Source organism: Podarcis filfolensis, assembly GCF_964270895.1.
Source record: "Podarcis filfolensis genome assembly, chromosome: 2".
NCBI lineage: Eukaryota > Metazoa > Chordata > Lepidosauria > Squamata > Lacertidae > Podarcis > Podarcis filfolensis.
The window spans coordinates 63,308,889-63,331,099 of NC_139605.1; the positions used below are offsets into that span (position 1 = coordinate 63,308,889).

At 42.2% G+C, this 22,211-nt stretch overlaps 1 protein-coding gene and 1 long non-coding RNA gene across 3 annotated transcripts in view; one reads left to right on the forward strand and one right to left on the reverse strand.

Annotated features, from left to right (window-relative positions):
• The window catches only part of ADAMTS2 (ADAM metallopeptidase with thrombospondin type 1 motif 2), a 338,043-nt gene that overhangs the window by 37,859 nt on the left and 277,973 nt on the right, over positions 1–22,211 (forward strand). For both annotated transcript variants that reach the window (XM_083592179.1, XM_083592178.1), the window contains exon 3: positions 20,640–20,813. The gene's annotated coding sequence lies outside the window, so the exon portion shown is untranslated. The remainder of the gene's footprint in view (positions 1–20,639; positions 20,814–22,211) is intronic.
• LOC310752505 overlaps positions 1–22,211 on the reverse strand; it is a 106,330-nt gene that overhangs the window by 21,314 nt on the left and 62,805 nt on the right. The window lies entirely within an intron of this gene.

The window sequence follows — 22,211 nt, forward strand, 5'->3', positions numbered from 1 at the left end:
GGAAGTGAGACTCCTAATCTGCAATAATAGGGTTTCCCACAAGGGGGTGTTATAAGAACTTGAACATACTGTACTGATTGCCGCAGTTAATACATAATGTGTGAATGGGCACCGTAATGCAAGTAGACAGTCACGTGTCATAAGAATTATGTGAAATGTCAGTCACCTTTTTCAGTCTAGCTGCTTTGCACTGTTCTGCGGGCACCAATTGAAGCTGCGTGGAAGCTTATGTATGCTTCCTTTTACAGAGGGGTAACTGTAAAGTCTTTTGCAACAAAAACAACAAAGCACTATGTGGCATCTTAAAGACTCACAAATGCATTGTGGCATAAGGTTTTGTGAATTGCAGTCTACTTCATCGGATGTATGAAGTGTTATCCTGGGTTGCAGATACATTTATACATTGGGGGCAGATTGCAAATACAGTACCTCGGGTTACAAACACTTTGGGTTACAAACTTCTCTAACCCGGAAGTAGTACCTCAGGTTACAAACTTTGCTCCAGGATGAGAACAGAAATTGTTTGGCGGTAGCATGGCGGCAGCGGGAGGCCCCATTAGCGAAAGTGAGCCTCAGGTTAAGAACGGTTTCAGGTTAAGAACAGACCTCCAGAACAAATTAAGTTTGTAACCCGAGGTACCACTGTAGTGAGGTCAGAAGGAAATGAGATGCAGAAAAGTATGGACAGTGATAACTATGTATTTAAGAGTGGCCATTGCAAAAACCCTGCTGTCCTGTGAGTGCTGCATATGTTAGGGTTACTAGACGTCCCCGTTTCCTGGGGACAGTCCCCAGATTTTCAAATAAGTCCCTGGACAAATTCCATCCCTGGAATGTCCCCAGATTTCATCTAATGTCCCTGGGAAATGCAGCAGCAGCAGTCTCAGCAGCCCAGAGCAGTTGGCTCTGGCTGGCTTCAGGAGCTGCTCAGAAGTCCCCATATGATGGTGGTGCAGGGGCTCTAAGATGCAGCTTCCGGGCTGCCTCCACCTTCCCTGACCCCAGCAACTAAGCTGCGAAGGGAGGCTTCATGCTGCCTATCGGAGGCCCTCCCAACATGCGTGCAAGCAGGAGCGAGATCTCTCAGCTGTGAAGGGAGGCTTCACGCTTCCTATCAGAGCTTGCGTGCAAGGAGGAGGGGGCAGGGATCTCTCAGTTAGGCAATGGGAAGCCTCCCTTCCCAGCTGAGGGATCCCTGCTCCCTCCTGCTTGCATGCAAGTAGGAATGGGATTGGGGCTGCTCCAATGGGTAGGGAAGCATTGTGCTGCCTGAGAGATTCCTGCCCCCTCCTGCTTGCAGGCAAGTAGGAGTTGGGATGGGACTGCTCCGAAAGGCAGTGTGAAGCCTCCCTTCCCAGCTGAGGGATCCCTACTCTCTCCTGCTTGCACACAAGTAGGAATGGGATTGGGGCTGCTCCGATGGGAAGGGAGGCATCGTGCTGCCCGAGCCTAGCTGCCACTGCTCTCAGCCCTCCCTCTCCGCCTTCCATGCCTGACCCACCGCATACCGCTTCCCCACCACCACCACCGAAGAACCAACAACTCAGGGGCTGCCCAGGCTCATGGAGAAAGGAGATAGAAGCCTCAGAAGAAGGGGAAACGTGGCGGCTGAGGTCAAGGCGGCGGACGCCCCTCTGCCACCACCATCGCTGCAGCATCAACATCCCAAGTGTGTAGTATGTATGTATGTATAGTGTCTCCGGATTCATTGAAAAAAAATCTGGTAACCTTAGCATATGTAGCCATGACCTGCACTTTTGTAAAATCTGTAGCTAGAGTATTGTACCTGTGCCATGCAGGAGTGGTCTGGAATGTACTGATGGCTGTTGTGCCATCACAGGTGCAAATGGATGTGTTCAGTTGTGTTGGTGCTGAGATGTACCAAGGGTCTGATTCAGTACAGATGAGACAGTTCTTATGTTCTTTCCCATACCAACCTGCCTGCACCTTAAGAGCTGTAGGGGAAGCTCTATGGTGGTTCACACATGCAGTTGGACTGTGGTTTGGAGATCCAGTGCAGGGCTTTCCCTGTAGTGGCCCCATGCCTATGGAATGGCCTCCCCTCACAGGTGTATCACACCTCAACGTGGCTCTCCTTCCACATGAAACTCTTTTTCTAGGTCTTTTTGGATAGGTGATGTGTATGGGGGCCTGAGGGACGCAGGTGGCGCTGTGGGTTAAACCACAGAGCTTAGGACTTGCCGATCAGAAGGTCGGCGGTTCAAATCCACGCGAGGGGGTGAGCTCCCGTTGCTTGGTCCCAGCTCCTGCCCACCTAGCAGTTCGAAAGCATGTCAAAGTCAAGTAGATAAATAGGTACCACTCCGGCGGGAAGGTAAACAGCGTTTCCGTGCACTGCTCTGGTTCACCAGAAGCGGCTTAGTCATTCTGGCCACATGACCCGGAAGATGTACACTGGCTCCCTCAGCCAATAAAGTGAGATGAGCGCCGCAACCCCAGAGTCGGCCATGACTAGACCCAGTGGTCAGGGGTCCCTTTACCTTTACCTTTATGGGGGCCTGAGACTGTTCTGTTTCACTCCTGCCTTGTGGTTTTTGAGATTTATTGTAATTTTAATGAGACGTTGCTCTATTTTCTTTTGGTTTTCAAATACTGCTGATGCTTATTTTTCAATATTCATGGACCTTCCAGCCTGGGATCTTCAGCCGAAGGACAGATCATAAATGCTTTTAATAAATAAATCAGCATATAAATAAAATGTTTGAAAAATACACTAAACTGAAGAGATCAAATGCAATCAAAGTTCTGGGATGTGAAAGAGAAAGCAGAACCGAATTCCAGAAAAAGTTGAAAAGATTGAGAGTATTTACGTGCATTGTTATAAGAAACACATGAAATTTAATTATTTTGTTTCAAGAAGTTTTGAAGTACTGATTGGGTCTTATTTTCAAATGGAAATGATTAAATACATTTTTTCCCAGGACTTTTACATGATTAATGTAATGGGCTGATCTTTTCCGTGAATGCATAATAAATACCAACCACGGTTGCTGCACAGTATATGGAGAGCCTTATTGCTGCAGTGCTTTATGAAATTATTCTTTGGGAAATTATAGCAGCTCGATGAATAATTCAGAGGGAAAAATAAAACAAAATCTAATAAACTCTGTTTATGATTGAACTTTGACATTAATTCAGTAACGTGTATATATAACTTTCATGTTATTTTAAAATATGGTTTTTCTAATCTAAATATAATTGTTGTAAAGTCACTTGTTTATGGTGAATGGCAATGCTGATAAGAATATGTACCAAACAAAATAGAATAAAGTATTATTAGGAAAGAAATGCATGGCTGCCACACAAAAGATTCCTGTAGGTGTGGGCATGTCTCACAAGAGTCTGATTCCCCTTTCCCTTGAACAGCGTTCCTCACGAATGACTGGTGGTCAGACTCTATGTTGAAATGGCCCTTGTGTGCCTTGGTTGGTGTCACAGATGTTGTTTTGGGCAACCACAGTGGGGTTGGCAGCATCTGAAACACAGATGCCCTTCACAGACAGGTAGAGGGCTTCTTTTACATGTAGGCAGAGTAAATGGTTCCCACCCTAGTTAGAGCCTTCCATTACCCAGAGCCGTGTTAGAAATCGAGATATGAAAGCTAGGAGCTAAATGGCACCTTAAACCTAGGTTATGGGCGAAACAACAAAATCTCTAGGCATGCTTTCTTTTATAACCAGAATAAAAAAAGTAAAGGTAAAGGACCCCTGACAGTTAAGTCCAGTCGCAGATGACTCTGGGGTTGCAGCGCTCATCTTGCTTTACAGGCTGAAGGAGCAGACGTTTGTCCGCAGACAGTTTTTCTGGGTCATGTGGCCAGCATGACTAAGCCACTTCTGGCGAACCAGAGCAGCGCATGGAAACACCGTTTACCCTTCCGCTGGAGCGGTACCTATTTATCTACTTGCACTTTTTTTAGTGTGCTTTCGAACTGCTAGTGTTTGGTTAAGTGCTTCCCCCCCACAAGACACGGAATGCTGGCAGTTAAGTAGCTGAGGTTTATTTCTCAATAACAGGCTTACAGCAGTCCAAGCTTCCACAACTCATCCTTCGCCGTCGGAGTCAGTTGACTTGACTGGCTGCTGACCCCTCCCAAGGCCAGATATACACCACGTCTTCCCCTGCCTCCTGCTGGCCCGCCTCTGCTCTAATCTCTTGCTCCACCTCCTACTTCTTGGCGACTCAGGTGTAGCCAATTCCTCCTCCTCTGAAGTTTGAGACTCAGGTGCAGCCAATTCCTTTTCCTCTGGAGATTCTTCTCTGCTGGGCGTGTCCCTGACAGCTAGGTTGGCAGGAGCTGGGAGCAAGAAACTGGAGCTCACCCCATCGCGGGGATTCTAACTGCCGACCTTCTGATCGGCAAGCCCAAGAGGCTCAATGGTTTAGACCACAGTGCCACCAGCGCTGAAAATGAATGAACTGCAGCTAAAATATGATGTTCATTTTTCACATGGTCTAGTCCTTCACCTGCCCACCCCTCCAATATTCTTAAGAGGGTCTCTTCTCCAGTCTTCAGAGAGTAGCTGGAAGTAAGGAGGCAGAAAAAAGGTCCTCTTTTCCTTCCACTCTGCAGTTTTAATCTAAAATCTTAGGCTCAGTACCGCACCCAGAGCTCAGAAACTGCTCACTCTAATGAAATTCCCTGTCGCACAGTGCGCCTAGAACAATGGGATTTTCAAACACTGAATCAGGCAGTACTTCTTCACACAGTGCGCAGTGGCTGCACTATGGAATTTGCCAGCATAAGATGTAGTGATGGTCATCAACTTGGATGGCTTTAAAAAAAGGATTCATGTGCTACCTCCAGCATTGGAGGCAATGTGGGGAGAATACTGTTGTGCTCATAATCTGAGCTCCCCATAGGCATCTGGTGGGTCACTATGAGAACAGGATGAAGGACTACATGGCCTTTGGTCTGATCCACCAAGGATCTTCTTATGTTCCCAAATAACTACCAAGCTAACCTTGATGGTCCAGTGATTCCATCATTGTAGGAGATGATACTGACCAGCTCATCCTGCAATGCAAGACATTGCCTTTTTCACCAGAGCCAAAGAAAGGACAGGTCCCAAAGTCTTGGAACATTAGTAGGTCAACAGCAATTCAGTGAAAAAGATATGGAGACTCTTGTACTAATTGCATATGGCATCCTCCCAGGGTTTATGTACTTGGAGATGACTTCAGTGTACTGTACTGACATTGATAGCCACTCAGTAGTGCATTTTAAAATCAAATATTGCTCTTTCATCACCAAGACCTTTTTTTGGATTCAAATCTCTGGTACGATTCTTTCTGGAGTGCTGTGTGCAGTTCTGGTCATCTCACTCAAAAAAGGATATTGTAGAGTTGGAAATGTTCAGAAAGGGGCAACCAAAATTATGAAGGGGATGGAGCGACTCCCTTAGGAAGAAAGGTTGCAGTGTCTGGGACTTTTTAGTTTAGAGAAAAGGTGAGTAAGAGGTCGCATTATATCAGTATATAAAATTATGAATGCCATGGAGAAAGTGGATAGAGAAAAGTTTTTCCTCCGTCTCTCATAATGTTAGAAGCCATGGACATCCAATGAAGCTGTCAAAACTATGGAACATTGCTGCAGCTGTTGAAAGAGCTCTCTGAAGCCTCTCCGGTGCTTCACCTGAAATAGCAATGGATGGACAGTCTTGCCAGGTATTTTCCGAGAAAGTGGCTAGCTCTCCACCATCTGTGCACCCTAAGCAAGTGCCCCCAACACCTGCTGCTATGAAACACCGCAGTTTGAGGGTGTATTATCAGGTCCAGGCTTGGATTGGGAAGGAGGTTTGAAGCATGAATGGTAGCGAATGGGAATGGAAGGAACTTGATGTCATGTTGAACCTGATCATGACATATCTTCTACCTGCACAACTCCTGAAAGTAGTCACCTGCAGCTGCAGAAAAAAAGGACCTGAGTGCATAATATTATGCAAAGTGTGTAAAGCCAGAGACTATTTGAATACTAACAATGGTGTTGTCATGGAGCAAGAAGATTATGACAGTGATTGTTAACATCAACAGGTGCTAATGCAAGATTAGCTTTAGAAGCATTAGAGATTTATGTTTTGTTTTTCATAATTGTTCTGATAATAAAGAGACACAAAGGACCCCATTAAATGTTTAAAATGTTTACCAAAAACAAGGGACTAATTTGACCCCATAGAAGCAGACATATTAAATGCCAAGGGAAGGCTACTTATCAGCCATTTTTGATAACAACTGAGGATGAAAAATACCCATTTTGCATCAGGTGGAATATTGCAACTTTTTGAACATAGTTCCTTATATTTGTCTGATTCTTCTCTCAAAAACTCATTTTTTTTGCAATTATTTTGAAGTTCAGACTCTTTTGACTGGTCTAAGTCTACACAAGAGGCACTTTTAGCATCAAGGTTGAAAAAGTCCTAAGTCAAAGACCATGCTGTGCAGGTAGAATTAGTCATACTTCGCTCTGGATTATGATAATTTTGAAAATTGCATTCAATATATTTTACATAAATTCTTGGTGGCTTGAGAACTGGATGATAGAAAAGATAAATGCAAGAAAAGAAACCTGCCTTTGGGGAATGAAATTTAAGGTCTTGTTCACACAATTATTTTTTGTCTTAATCCTTTCTGTGACCTTGTTTTTCACAAAACAGATGAGAGTCTGTGAAGATTAATTAGTCAATATCACAGTTTCAGTCACTGCTCAATTTTGCTGTAGCCACAAAGTTTTGATTGGCTTTGACACTTTCTAGGGACAGCATTATACATTTTAGAGGAAGCAAGTGCACAAATTATGTAATAGTTCTAAAAAGGCACAGGAGCAGGCCTGGGTGGGGATTTCGAGGAAAGTTGGCATGCCTAGCCTATAAAGATTGCAATGGAAAAAGAGGAAATTCAGCAGATAAAGCATATATCGTCACGGCCCGCTTAAACTGCTTCTTCCTTTTCTCTTCTCAGAAAATCCAGAAATGTACACCTCAGAAATATTCCCACCCCCATGCCAACTTCTATAATTTCTTCTCCCTGTCACTTGTCACACCTAGCTTCTAATCCAGGCATAGGCAAACTCCAGCCCTCCAGATGTTTGGGACTACAATTCCCATCATCCCTAGCTAACAGGACCAGTGGTCAGGGATGATGGGAATTGTAGTCCCAAACATCTGGAGGGCCGGAGTTTGCCTATGCCTGTTCTAATCTGTGGGCCTATTTGAAATGTTAACTCTTCAAGGCTGAGATCTGTTCTGCAAAATGCCAGTCTCTTCTCAAACATTTAACTCATTCAGAATAAGACTTTTCTTATCCTTTCTACCCCAAATTCGGCATTGTCTTCAAGCCTTCCTCTCCTACACTGCCAAGTTCCAAATCAATCCAGTGACCCACTTGCAAACTAGAGACTGTAGAACCCTTAATTTCTCATTATAATGGTGGGGTGAGTTTCAGCTGACTCACACTTCTCTTAACAACAGGGCCACACATGTGGCCCCATAATAAATAAACAAAACTCCATACATTCCTCTTTCCCTTTCCCACCACCTGCACCATCCTTTTTCTGTCCTACTGCCTTCAATTTGTCATTATAATGGTGGAATGTGATTCAGCTGACTCAACCATGACTGCAATATCATAGAATCATAGTTGGAAGGGACCCCAGGGGCCATCTAGTCTGACCCCCTGCAATGCAGGAATCTCAGCTTAAAGCATCCATGACAGATGGCCATCCAACCTCTGCTTAAAAACCATCAAGGAAGGAGAGTCCACCATCTCTCGTGGGAGTCTGTTCCACTGCTGAACAGCTCTTACTGTCAGAAAGTTTTTCCGAATGTTTAGTTGGAATCTCCTTTCTTGCAGCTTGAAGCCATTGGTTCGAGTCCTACCCTCCAGAGCAGGAGAAAACAAGCATGCTCCCTCTTCCATGTGAAACCTATCTGAAGATATTTGAAGATGGCTATCATATCTCCTCTCAGTCTCCTTTTTTCCAGGCTGAACATACCCAGCTCCTTCAAGCACTTCTCATAAGGCTTCCAGACCCTTGATCATCTTGGTTGCCCTCCTCTGCACACGTTCCAGCTTGTCAACATCCTTCTTAAATTGTGGTGCCCAGAACTGGACACATTATTCCAAGTGTGGTCTGACGAAGGCAGAATAGAGTGGTACTATTACTTCCCTTGATCTGGACACTATATTTCTTTTGATGCAGCCTAGAATAACACTAGCTTTTTTTTGCTGCTGCATCACACCGTTAACCCATGTTAAGCTTGTGGTCCACCAAGACCCCTAGATCCTTTTCACATGTACTACTAGTAAGCCAGATGTCCCCCATCCTATATTTGTGCATCTGGTTCTTCCTGCCTAGGTGCAGAACCTTACATTTGTCCCTATTGAAATTCATTTTGTTAGCTTGCACCCAGTTCTCCAATCTGTTAAGGTCATTTTGAATTCTGATTCTGTCTTCTGCGGCATTAGCTACCCCTCCCAGTTTGGTGTCACCTGCAAATTTGATGAGCATCCCCTCAGTTCCTTGATCCAAGTCATTTATAAAGACTTCATACAACAATGGGCTCAGGACAGAACCTTGCGGCACCCCACTTGTCGCTTAATGATGAGAAACCATTAATGAGTACTCTTTGGGTTCGGTCAGTCAACCAGCTACAAATCCACCTAACAGTTACCTTGTTCAACCCACATTTTACCAGCTTCCTCACAAGAATATAATGGGGGACTTTGTCAAAAGCCTTACTGAAATCAAGATACACTATGTCCACAGCATTTCCCTGATCCACCAAGTTTGTAATTCCATCAAAAAAAGAAATCCAATTGGTCTGTCATGACTTATTTTTGAGAAACCCATGCTGGGTCTTAGTAATCACAGCTGTCTTTGTGGCAGCTGTGTTGTGTCATGGGAACATAAGAAGTTCTCACAGTGGCCAACCAAAACCTGTTGGCTTCAGCACTTTCCAAACCTGCTATTCCCAGCAACTGGTATTCAGAGGCAAATCCAGGTTTCATTATAAGAATGATTACCAGACTCCATGCACTGTAACTTTATATCTTAGCTCTCTAATTCTTTACATCAATCTAAAATTCTGAATGAAGACCAACTCCCCCACCCCACCCCGCTACACAAATATGGAAATTTGAAAATGCCTGCAAATATATCCAAACCTAATTTCATTCTGTTTTCCCATCTTACTTTGGGGCTTTGCACATTTAATTTCTTTCACTCTGCTGGAGAATTAATGTTTATTTCACCGAGCTGAGGGAATAAGCTTGGTTATTAGAGAAGGACCTGACATAAATGAAAATGCAGCATAATGCTGGGGAGGAACTGGTTGACTTTCTGAAATTGGAATTAGAGAACCCAGCCCAAGCTGGTAGAGAAATGCTATCTGCTCTAAACTTTTATTTCCTTCTCTTTAAAGGAAAGGTTGGCTTTGTTGAAGTTCTAGCCAGTTCTTTTTATTGAAAGAGAGAGAAAGAAAGTAATAGATTAGAAATCACATCATGTTGGTTTTCTTTTGGTCTTCCTGTTAACCAATAGCAAATAATAGGCTCATTCTGTTTTAAAAGAATCCAGGAAATAAAATGGCTTTTCTTGGAAAATACATAGTTTTAATTGTCTGAAGGCTCATTTTGTGCCTGTGTCAAAGTACTGGATTGGCTATTCACTATCTTATCACACCTAGGAACCTGATGCTCCTCTTGCGGCAGAATTGTTGTTGTTGTTGTTGTATAGAGCTCTCCATCCCCAGCAGGAGGAAGACATTGCAATACAAATCCTGGTCATCCTACTCTTGTATCGTTCAGCACTGTGCCAGTCTCCTAAGAATCGTAGCATTTCTTTGAGAGTTTCACAGTGCTTGTGGGATTTGCACCATATCATATCAACACTGAATCCTTCTCTGTGCTGAAGAGTACAGACACATTTCATGAAGGATTTGGAAAGCAGATAGCAAATCTTGATAGGCTACTGCAGTATTTGGTGATAATGTGTGACAACTGACTAGTTGGATGCTGTGGTTATATTCACTGGGCAAATCAAATGCACCACTGGATAAAACATCGCTTGATGTTTCAGGGCTTGCATTGGAAGATCACAAAGACCATTGTTATTTTGAGTCCTATGGGCCCCTTAAGAGATTAATTCTGCCTATTCTGCTTTCTCACAGCAAGTTACCGTATATGCTGAGATGGTACTGTATGGGAATTTTAATCTTTAAACTGCTTTAAGCAGGAACCCATGGTGACTGCTGTAGGGATCGTCTGCTAGTGTTGGCGCTATCCATGTTGCTTGCTTGCCACATATAAATGAGGAAATGTCATCAAGGCCAATGATCCAAATGAGCTGTATCAAGGCCAATGATCCAGTAGGGATCTTCATTTGTTTTTAATGAATGAAAATGTCCATCTGAGTGGCTGCAAAACCTTGTATCATTTTATTGTGCATTTCTACAGTGGTTCCCTTCTCCCTCTTCCTCGCTGTCTTGATATCACAAACTGTAACGGCTATTGCTTAGTTGGCATTTTGGGAAGATCACTGGAGCAATGCAGATATAATTATTTGTGGATGATATGACTCTGAATATACAATCAACTTCATAGAATCAAAGAATTGTAGAATTAGAAGGGACCCTAATGGTCATCTAATCCAAACCCCTTTCTTTGACCCACTGTTTTTCTCATGGAAGTGCACTTCTCATCAGCACAATAAATAATAGTATTGAACTTCTGAATAAGAGCCTCATTTTTGTAAGACTGATTCTGGCTGCCTTGGCAGTTGACAAAAAGCTCCCTTTCTGTAGCTTCACTAGGAATTTGCAACATCTATATGGTACACATGGGACCAGTTAGCTGCAAAAGAGGCTTCTTAATGTAAGATAAAGGGTGAAATGATGGGTCCACATCTGTTTCTTAGGCACAAGCTTGGGTGACATTATAAACTGAAAAGGGCACCAAGCTTTTGTTGATTGCGCTCCTCTCTCTGGAAATACTGCTCTATACAGAACCAAAGTTAAAATGTATGTAAATCACACTTAGAGGATCTAAAAAAATGCATTTTACCTTATTATAATGCCACATGCTGTCTTTGCCAGATGCCTTTGGGCTAAGTGTACCAGGATACATATCTATTCTAGAACTTAACAGCATTTTATAAAGTACTTTCAGCACCCTTGAAAAAGGCCACTTAAAAAAAGCAAAATAAAAGACATAACACTGCCCGCTAGAGATACACGTAGTAGCACATAGATGCGGGTGTCTAATGACAAAATCCTAAACATTTTGCTTGGAAGAATATCCCACTTTTCATGGCTTTTCCTGGTGTCTTTGGCCATAGGAATCAGGTCTTATTGACTGTGACACCTAGACTGTAGAGCTCCTTTGACCAAGAGGTATAGTGGGCCTTTTCTCTTGCCTTTCTCTGTAAGATGGCAAAAAACCACCTTTTTTCTGAGTTGTTTGTGAAAACTGGAATTGTTCCAGCCCCTAATGTTTGTCAGTCTCCTGTTCTGTTTGAAATGCTTGTACTTCAGCCTGTTCTCCTGATGTTATGGGCTGTATTTTTGTTCTATAGTATGCTTATGTCTTTTAAGCTATTTGTACACTGCTTTGGAAGCCTCTGGACCAAGCTGCAGTACAGTATTAAAATACATTTGCCAATTCTCACCATTGCTCTGCGCCTGGCTTCCTCTGGAACTTTTCACCCTCCATCTCTCAGCAGCTTTTCCTGGCTGATGTGTGGTGTCAGGCCCACACATTTTCTGCTTCCTTTCATTCTTGAAGTCAGGAAGAAAACACTACCGCTTCAGCAGGCAACGTTTTCAACACATGAAATCTGTTTTCCCAGGTGCTCGGCTACATGGAGGTTCTCATCACTGTGCCATTTGAATGTGCATGATTAAAACCTTTTAAGTTATAGGTGATCTTCCAAACTCCTCAATATCTTATCCTCCCAGAGCCTGATATTTATATAATCTCTTCCGAGCACTAATAGAGAGGCAGAGTAAGCTCAGCATGTTTATTTGTCTTGTGGCTTATGCAATCTGTATTCACTCCCTCCCTTTCCAACCACCTCAAAAGAAGGTTCTCTCTCTTTCTCCCCTTTGACAAAAGGTGCTGTTCATAGCAGCCAGAGATAGACTTCTAACAGCTAAAAATTAGCAGTATAGCATCTGAAGGTAAAATTCACATAGAATACAACAGCTCGAGACCCGACTGTGAACCTAGAGAAACACAGGTCAATAAAATAAAATACTGCAGGTCATAAAGGAAGCTGTGTGGTACAATGGAACCTTGGGTTACATACGCTTCAGGTTACAGACCCTTCAGGTTACAGACTCCGCTAACCCAGAAATATTACCTTGGGTTAAGAACTTTGCTTCAGGATGAGAACAGAAATCGTGCAGCGGCAGTGCAGCGGCAGCGGGAGGCCCCATTAGCTAAAGTGGTCTTCAGGTTAAGAACAGTTTCAGGTTAAGAACAGACCTCCAGAATGAATTAAGTTCTTAACCCGACGTACCACTGTAGTGTTTTCCCTAAACATGTTAGATAAGAGCTGCTGCACGAAGCGGCAGAATGGATATGATGAGTACAGCGAAGTTTCAGGCACAGAGGGAAGGAAAAGCAGTGCTTTAATGGCAAAGAGGTAAACACCTCTCAGGACCCTTTGCAGTTTCCTCCCCCAAGGGCCTCACAGAGCACAGGGCTCCCCCTAGCAACTGGCAGAGTGCCTGGTTATTGAGATGAAATTTTTTCTGCAGCTAATAATTGCAGTCACGGGCAGGGCTTTCACTCAGTGCCATTGTCTCAATCTACAATATATCTCCTGTGAACTGAGCTCTCAGCCCACATCTGGTCTGAAAGATGGCACAAAGAGCTACCCTTGCTAATTGGCACCCTGGACAAGTTTTATGGTCAAAACTTTCATATTGCTGTAAAACTGTTCTTTGATTGTACCACTTTTGATTGTTGTAGAGGGAGAAGGCATGAGAGAATAGCCACTAAGAGCAGATTCCTGTGTTCATTGAATTATTTTCCCACGTCAGCCATGTAATTCCCCATTTGCAAAATGGTAGACTCTGGGAGCAGTTTTACTATGCAGTAAGCTGGTTTTTGAGGGAACTTAAGCTGTACATATGTGCATGAATCTGACTGTTAGTTGTAGAATTGTTGATATGTGCATGACTTTAGGGGATACTTGACACAAAGGGCCATTCCAGACTGCTGTTTTGTTGCAGGTGTAGTTTGCAGTATATTCTTGACACAGAGGCAGGTTTAGGGGAGCATGTTCGGTTCGGTCACACTGGAAACGGAGCCTCAAGGGCACTGCAGGAGATGCTACAACTATGATATAGAATGGAGTGCAAGAGGCAGGGGGCAGTGTTGGAAACTGAGATATGAAAGCTAAGAGCTAAATGGCACCTTAAACCTAGGTTAAGTGAAATGTCTAGGCATGGGTTTTTTAATATAACAATAATACAAAGCTGAAAATGAATGAACTGCAGCTAAAATATTATGATCATTTTTCACATGGTCTGATCTTTCCCCTTCCCACCCCCCTCATAATCTTAAGAGGGTCTGTTCTCCAGTCTTCAGAGAGTACTGGAAGTGGGGAGGCAGAAAAAGGTCCTCCTTTCCTTCCACTCTACAGTTTTAATCTTAGGCTCAATACTGCACCCAGAGCTCAGAAACTGTTCGCACTAATGATATTCCCTGTCACAAAATGCGCCTAGAACAATGGGAGTTCTGAACACTGGTGGGGGGCACCAAAATTTGGCATTGCCCAGGGTGCCACTGAAATTTGAGATCTCCAGGTTCGTCACTGCTTGACATAATAATAGTGTGTTAGCGGTGGACTTACTCTGTTTTATCAGTAGTTCTGTGAGGGTGCTCCAAAGCTAGCATATTATTGCTGTCCAGAGGAGCTATAGTGTAACAAAAGTGGAAGAAAAATATACCTGAACATTTGTGGTATAAAAAGTCACAGGAGTTTAGCAGGAAGTTACATCTGGTTGGTCAATGTGGAATGAAAGATGTTGATCGAGATGGACACTTGGTCTGATCCTGCCACAGCACTTCTTGTGTTCTTAAGATAGGCAGCAGGTAAACAATGTTACTTCTGGATTCTTAGAATAAGACAGATTTCGGTGACCTCAGATTTCCTCTGAACTCCATTCCTCTGATTGTTTTTGATGACCTAGTCCTATTAGATAAATAGGACTGCACTTTATATCGATCTGACCTTTAAAGTATAGTAACGTAGGGTTCACCAAAATAGCATTTGTCTTTAGAAAACATGATTGAGATCCTCCACCAGGTTACTCTGGTAGAAGCAGTGCCTTCCAAATAAATAATATGACCTTTATGGGGGTTGTCCTTCTACAACAGTGTTTCCCATTGTGGTCGATATTGCCCCCTGGGGGGTGCTGGAAGTATTCAGGGGGGCAGTAGTAGCCTCGGGTGCAACTGAGGGAGGTTGAATAAAAATAAGGGGGCAGTGGAAGCATAAAGAAAGCAGAGAAGAAAATAAAATTTTGAAAAACTGTTCATGCATGTTTCATCTGTTGTGTGATGCCACTTACTGGCAGGTCGAGTGCTGTTGTGGGACGGTGACAACGCCTCCCCTGGATCTGGCAGTTGTGCTGCAGATGAGTGGTTTTCCCAGGCCTGGAAAGTAAATTGCAGCTTGCCTGCCTATTTGGCCAATGGCAGGTGGGCTGCAGCTTCAAGGTGTCTTATTTGCAACATCTTTCTTTATTACGTTGTAGGATGTAGGTAGAAATATAGATACATAAAAGAATGCAGATTTGTCACTGCATCTTCCTGTTTGTTCACTGAGTATCTCCCCACCCCACCCCCCAAATTGGGGCGGTAGGCCAAATAAGTTTGGAAACTTCTGTTCTAGAGGCTTGCAGATTCCCCATCCCTGTTTTGAGGATAGAAATATATCTTTTTCTACTTAAGGATTAAATCAGGAGGCTCAACATCTTTTAGGATGAAGCTCTAGGTTTGTATCTGAAATGCATCTTGAAATTGGGTTCTAAAGAAAAATGCTACTTGTTAGGTCTTTTCTGAAATGCATTTCCTTCTTCTCTGTTGCTTCATGCATTTCCAGTATTGGTTAGCTCTCAATGTTAACTTTAAACAACAACAACAACTTAGTTCTGTTACACAAAGATTAATACTACCATGATTGCTCCATCCGATTTAAAAATAAAATAAAATCTCTATTTCAATTGTACTGAGCTTGTCTGACTAGATTGAATTGGTTCTTTATTTTTCCCCTTTGCAATCACAATTCCCAAATATTAAGTCCTCCAATATCCTGCATCCTTTATATCAGTGTGTGCTGTTGCTCAGCAACGGAAGATTTGCTCTTTAAGAATTACCCAGGGTTTCTACAGTCAGTTTTCCAAGCTGTGCAGTGAGGAAGCAGCAATGCCCTCAGTATTTTGAAACCATGCCCATGCTTAGTTTAAACGCTTTATTAATGGCTTCTGCAATTGGGATCCACTAAATAGTGAGCTGTCTGTTAAGCACTTTACTATCGTTATTCTTCATTGTAATTTTTGTCTCATTTGGTAGATTTGATAACATTTGGTGCATTTTTATCCAATTATAATTTTTCTAATTGGATTGAAGCTGCAATGGGTATCCCTTTCAAATCAGCAAATATTCAATTTCCCAGTGTTTGCAGTGCGATCCTATGCATAACTTCATTGTTGTTGGCATCTATCTGTCTCAGACAATGGAGTACACCTTCAGGGATGAAGTCAAACTGCTGTGTTAGCAGCACCGAAGTGACTTCCCTGGGGTGCAAGCCTGGGCAGTGTATATGGAGGTCCTGGGCTGCCCGGGCAACAAGGCCGCCCTCTTGGCCTCACTGATATGGTTATAAGTATCATAAGTGCTGCTCGGCCAACAGGGATTGAAGTACACCTGTGAGTAGCACTTTCACCACTGGAAGTTCCCCCACCCACATGCACTGTGAGAAAGATCTGCCATTGTAGTTGTTCAGCTGGTGATGTTATGCTAGCAGAGTGGAGGAGAACAAGACATGTCAGGGATTTGCTGCAGGTTACATGCCCTGTCCTAAACCCTTTCATTTCCCCACTGTGTCCCAAGAAAAGGCACAACTCTAGTTAATTAGTAAATAATTCACTCCCAGTGGAAGGGACAACCTCTCAGTCTGCCAGCAGGTAAATGGCAGGGCAATGGATGTGACAACTCGTTGCAAATAAAAATCTTATGAAACCAAGATTGCTCAATAAAGTAATTTCCATTGTAGTAACTCCCAAATCTACCGCTAGTTCATCACCTGTGACCCACAGTATAACTGCTTTGAAGCTCCAAAAATATTTTCACTACATTGTAACTTGATAGCAAGCAATAATACTAACTTAACCAAGTTCCTTCTTCAGAAGACTTAAGTCTTCTTTACTTTTCCAGAGATATGAATGCAAAAGTGAACAAATATCCCCTTGGGTGGGTCCCTTCCAACTCTATAGTTTTATGATTCTGTGTTGGCAATTACTGATGAGAAAATACTGTGCTGAAAGGAAATAACAAGGACAAGGTGAAAAAGTCAGACAAGAGGTCAGGTATATTATGTCAAGCTTAATATGAGATTGACTACAATTCATATTTTGATCATTTTTGCATGATCATAGGCAACAATCCAATAATGAAGCAAAGATTTTTTACTAGGGATTAACAGGCAGCAATAATTCACATTTTAAACTAGGTGAAATTATGTGTTAAGCACTAGCGCAGAAACTTCTGGGATTACAAATGGACCAACTTTTCTCTAATATCTATGGCACTGTAAAACGGGGGTATCTTCTGCTCCATTCTGTCTGCAGTTCTTTTTTTTTTTTTTTTTTTGCCTTTCCCTCCTGTGGTGTTTTAATATATGAAAGCAAATATTTACAGCATTGTTAGCTGCTTGATGTAACATCTGCTGGTTTGTGAATTACATGTTTTAAAGTGGGTAATAGCTTGCCACTGAGCGCTATGTAGGGTGGTAGCAAGTATCTGGAACACATATGCATCTGAACATTTGCGCATAACTATTAAAATAAGAAGAGTCGGACACGACTAAACGACTAAACAACAACAACAACAAATTAAACATTAGTGTTATTGTTAAATAGAAAACTCTGTTGTGATGACTGTCTAATCGTTGATAGGAAAATGAAAGACACTTCCTTCCCACAGATTTACTCCCACCTTCATCAGGTTGAAAGGTGAAGATGGGGCAGGGGGAGAAAGGTGGGGTAAAAGAGTACTAAGAAGCCACTCCGACTCATAATAATAATTGCACACAGATGCACAGTGCAAGAACACCAGGGCTTTTTCCTAGAAAGTTGTTGGGCTTTTGGGGGGAGGGGGGGAGCCATTATTTGCATTATACACATTATTGCATTCACACAATAGTTAGATTCACATCTTGTTTGACTCTTAGAATACTCTGCTGATTATGTAAACTGGCCCTTACATGCTGAAACTTGCTTTCTGAAGAAGTCTAACAATACATGGTCTTGCACCTGGAATCTGCAGCAAATCGTTACCAGATCTAACCGGATGTTCCAGGAGAAGGGGCTTCCTTAAGGGGGAAGCACAGAGTGGCATAAATGTGTGCCAGTCTTACAGGAACAAATCTCTTTGGGAAGATTCAAGGGACTCAGATTATGCTCATTTAAAAATTTGGAAGCTTGGCTATTTCCTCCCTTTTATGTAAATTGTGTTGCTAGTTTGTTTGATGTTTTCTTCAAGGCCTAGAGCTCTTATAAAATATGCCTTGGGATTGAGGCAGACTAAACCGTTAAATCTGGAAACTTTACTTTAGCGTGCTACAAAAACAACAGCCCAAGTGCAGAAATCAGTTTTGCTAATTGGGCTTTAGGGGCATATTTTAATCAATTTTCAGGACACCAACCCAGTATCTTGGAATTAATTTTTTAATTAAGTGTTTATCTACTCCCTGGAAACAAATTCCCAACATGTTCTTCTGGTAGCTTCAGTTTTTAAAAACAAACCAAAACAGATTCCTCTTAAAAGTTCTGATGCTCCAAATATTTAGGAAACCCTTCGGCAATGTTCCGGAGCATATGAATTAATTCATAATACATCTTGTCTTTAAAACAACATATGTGCCTCACGCTACAGTGTGATCAGGCAGATGCCATTGGGAATAAGCGTTAATTTTATGGGAATTTACGCATTATTTTTCTTTTCTTTTCCTCAGGTTGCCTTGAGGAGGGGAGTTTTACCAAGCCTTGATATGCTTGGGCTCAGTTGAATAAAGATTATGCCTGCAATAGCAGAGAGTGACATCCGTAATAGTTCTGTAGTTAGTATGAACATTCAGTATTGCTAAATAAACTGTTCCTTGAAATAAGGACGAAGTGGCAAGCTTAGCAAAAGCCAAGCTGACTTCAGGTTTCAGAGAGCCGTGGAACAAAAAGTCACCACTAGGATGGTCACTTACAGTGGCCTAGCATGGGGGGTGCAAAATTCTGAGGGGGCACAATTGGGCACCCCCACGCAGGCACCAGCTTCAGTGGGGATCAGGGGTCTGCCACCTGGCACATCCAACCCGACACTCCTCTCCACAGGTGTTGGGGGAATTTGCCCGCCAAGGGCCACATCAGGCAGCCAGGCTCCCCACTGCATAGGTGGGTGGGCAATGCAGTGTGGCCTTGCTTGGCTTCAGTGGCATGGTTGCTCTGGCAGTGGCACTGGCAACCCACGCTATGCCACTGGACCTTTATGCAGGTCAATGCAGAACAAATGCTTCTGAGGAGAAACCATATGAAGCCTTGCTAAAAGTTAAGGGATACCTATCATTTGGTTTCCAAGATGAATAGAAACCCAGTTCTTTCTCCATTTAAGTCAGTCAGTATTTTTGTCATATAACTGCATTTTGTTAAATAAGTTCAGAATAGGATCCTTACTAGGCATCAAGAACAGCCTTGTTCCTCCTTTCAGGAACATATTTGTCTTGGGTCAGGACCTGCTGATCCTCCATTAATTAACAGGGAAAAGGAAGCTTGTGAGTTGACACCTATGTAGGCTGTTGCCAGGCTGTTCATCACCAGGGCCAGAAACAAACAAAGCAGATGTCACAGTAGTTCCAATCTGAATGAAATCAAACCTCAATATATGCCCTTGTTTCTCGTTTTGATTGCTGGCCTTTTGTCATGCAGTTGGATTGTTTGGCCTGCTTTGCTGGGGAAACTGCCAAAAAAAATCTGATCCTGGAGAAAGGTGACAATTAATTAAGCCCTGATGACCGTTAGAGAAGGGATTTTCTAAGAAAGACAGCTAATAGAAAGAACCAAATATAATGCTCCTGTTTCTCTCATTACTTGGAAAGAGATGCTTGACATACAGGATATATCATTCTTAACAAAACTTACGGCACACACTTTTCTCTCCCACAAAATTCTGATTTCAGCTTCTCTTTCTACATAGTGGGTTGAAATATTTCCGAAGGGAATAATGCCTCTGCTCATATCAGAGGAAGTGAACCTTTGGATCCAAACCAATATATTTGTAACTCAGCAATGTAAAGCAGGGCATTGAAACTGGGCTCAGGAAGAGTTGCAAATTGTACCTATGGTTAGAACGATCCTTCTTCAACTGGGTCCTGTAAGAATCAACCAGAATTTGAGCTAGGATCCCATAGTGTATGCACTGATGGTCCTGGTGGTGAACTTCCTGAGGCAGGCAGAAAATACTAAAATTCTGCTGAATCACTCTCAGTTTCAGATCTAAGGAAACGTTCTATATGAATTCTAAAGCAATTTTCTATTTTTTAAACTGTATAATACCTTCAAATTCCCTATTCCACATCTCTCTAAGTTCCTCAACCAAAGTCCATTAAGTACTTATAAAATGCAGCTATGTTAAGTGTTCTGTAAGAATGGTTAACGCATGCATACAGAACTGTAAATAGTGTTATATTAAGGAGAAATGTGCATTAAAACGAATATATTAGTGAAAATAACGTACAACAATACTAGGATAAATTGCATGCAAACATATGTACCATAATAAAAACTACATGCAAAACGGTGTACTAGGAGAATTCGCACTATAATACTGAACCAATTTCAAGAGAATTAAAAAAATAAATAAAATCACAAATTGGTACAGAAATGTGAAGAACTGAATTTCAGATTGGAAAAATGATAAACTCAGAGTGCCAAAATTTGCAGATCTTTCCATCTCTAGTGCCCATATGAGGCCAATGGCTTGATAGTCTACAAGGGACCTCTGACATATTAAGTTTAATTAATCTGAGAAGATTTATCATCTGTGCTGCTTGAATCACAATGAATCCCATGAGCCACAAATAACCTAACTGTGCGCAGGACTGCAGTCCACAGGAACGATGCAACAGGGGGTTCCTGTTCTCAACATGTAAGATTTGTAGCATACCACCTGGTCCTTAGGACTGTTCCAAATCATTGCACTTTGTACTTGGCTGGGAAAGTCTGGACCACCCTATTTGCATGCAGCAAGGCAGTGAGTGCTTCATCATGCAAGGACAAGAAAAAGAGATTTGTTCTAGGTAGCAGAATTTGCCCCTTATCGACTAACCTTCTTGTACATTGCAGGGTACAAATTAATGAACAGCCTTAAATTAAAAGGAGAAAACATCAACCCCCAGATGATGCAAAGATCTGCAAGGCTCAGCGTCAAATGCACCTGCAAAGTGTATAAAGCTGGGGGAAATGTCACGGCAGCCAACTGATGAAGAGGCAAGGGAGAGGAACACAGCAAATACAATGGTAGGGAAAATTCTGTTCTTACTATTTCCAGACGGCTAAGTCTGTTTAAAAGTGTTATCATTATTATTTTTAAATATAATTTTAATTGATTTTTACACAATTTTTCCAACACAACATAACAAATCCTTGGCTGTCATAGCCTAGGGCTTCCATCAACTCCTTCTAATGGTTTTCTGAATCCCTTTCTAATTATGCATTTTATTACTATGCTTATTGTTTTAAATCCAATCTTACATCAGCTAATCTTAATGCTTCTCACAATAAATTGAATAGTCCTCCTTACAAAACTTCTTGCAATCCTACAAGCAATGTTAAGTAGTTACCGTTGTCTTTCAAATGCAACACAAATTTCTTCCAGTCCTTTAGGAAAGTCTGGTCCCGCTGGTTTCAAATTTTCCCTGTAAGTCTTGCCAGCTCGACGTAGTCCATCAATTTTATTTACCACTCTTCTTTTGTTGGCATTTCTTCTTGCTTCCATCTTTGGGCTAATATTATTCTTGCTGCAGTGGTCGCATATTAAAAGTGGGGGTTTTTTTGTCTTAAGGGAGACAACATTTAATTACTTATACATAACAAGAAAACAAAAACTGTAGCATAGACAAGAAAGAATTATGGAAGGATGTTGAGTCCAGATGTTCTCATGTAAATCAGTAGGAAGTAAGCATCACTTTAATGAGCACACAGGAATTACCTAAGGCAGTGGTTCCCAAACTGCCCCCCCCCCGATCTCTTGAAAATTGCTGAAGGTTTGGCAGACAACTTAATGATTTTTCTGCCTGTTGCTTAGCAGTTGTAATGTGCTGTGCAAGATGCTAAGGGATGGATTGTCCATCCACTCCTTTGAGTGCCTTGTCAGCCTCTGTTACATGCTCAGGGCCTTCTTTCATCTTGTCTTCAATTATAGCTTTATTCTTCTGCATAGGCAATGCCAAAGGAGGTTGGCAATGGGGGTGGGGGCAGGGCCTGACACACAAGTGCCTCACCTCCTCGTTGTCTGGTGTCTGTGGTTGCCAGAAGGACAGGCACTTTTCTCATAGAAATTATATATTATAAATAAAAATATGAATGCAACCCTGTAAATAACAATGCATTCTTGATTAATGTTAACTCCATCAAACCCTTCAGAGAAATATGGTTAGAATGAGAATGTTCGTCTGAAAAGAATACCGTTATAACTGGGAACAGTAACAAAATGTTCTAGATACTCTATTCCTTTCCAGTTTGGTTTTTTGGGTTCAACAATAAGACAACATCTCATGTCAATGAACATGCTCAGTGCTCACTAGGCTGTACTGAGTATTCCTTCCCTTAGTTTTCTCCCTAACTTTTTTTAATACTTCTGTGAACCTTGGGGTTCCCCTGAACCCCTGATATTTCCTGTGGGGGGTGCCACAGCAA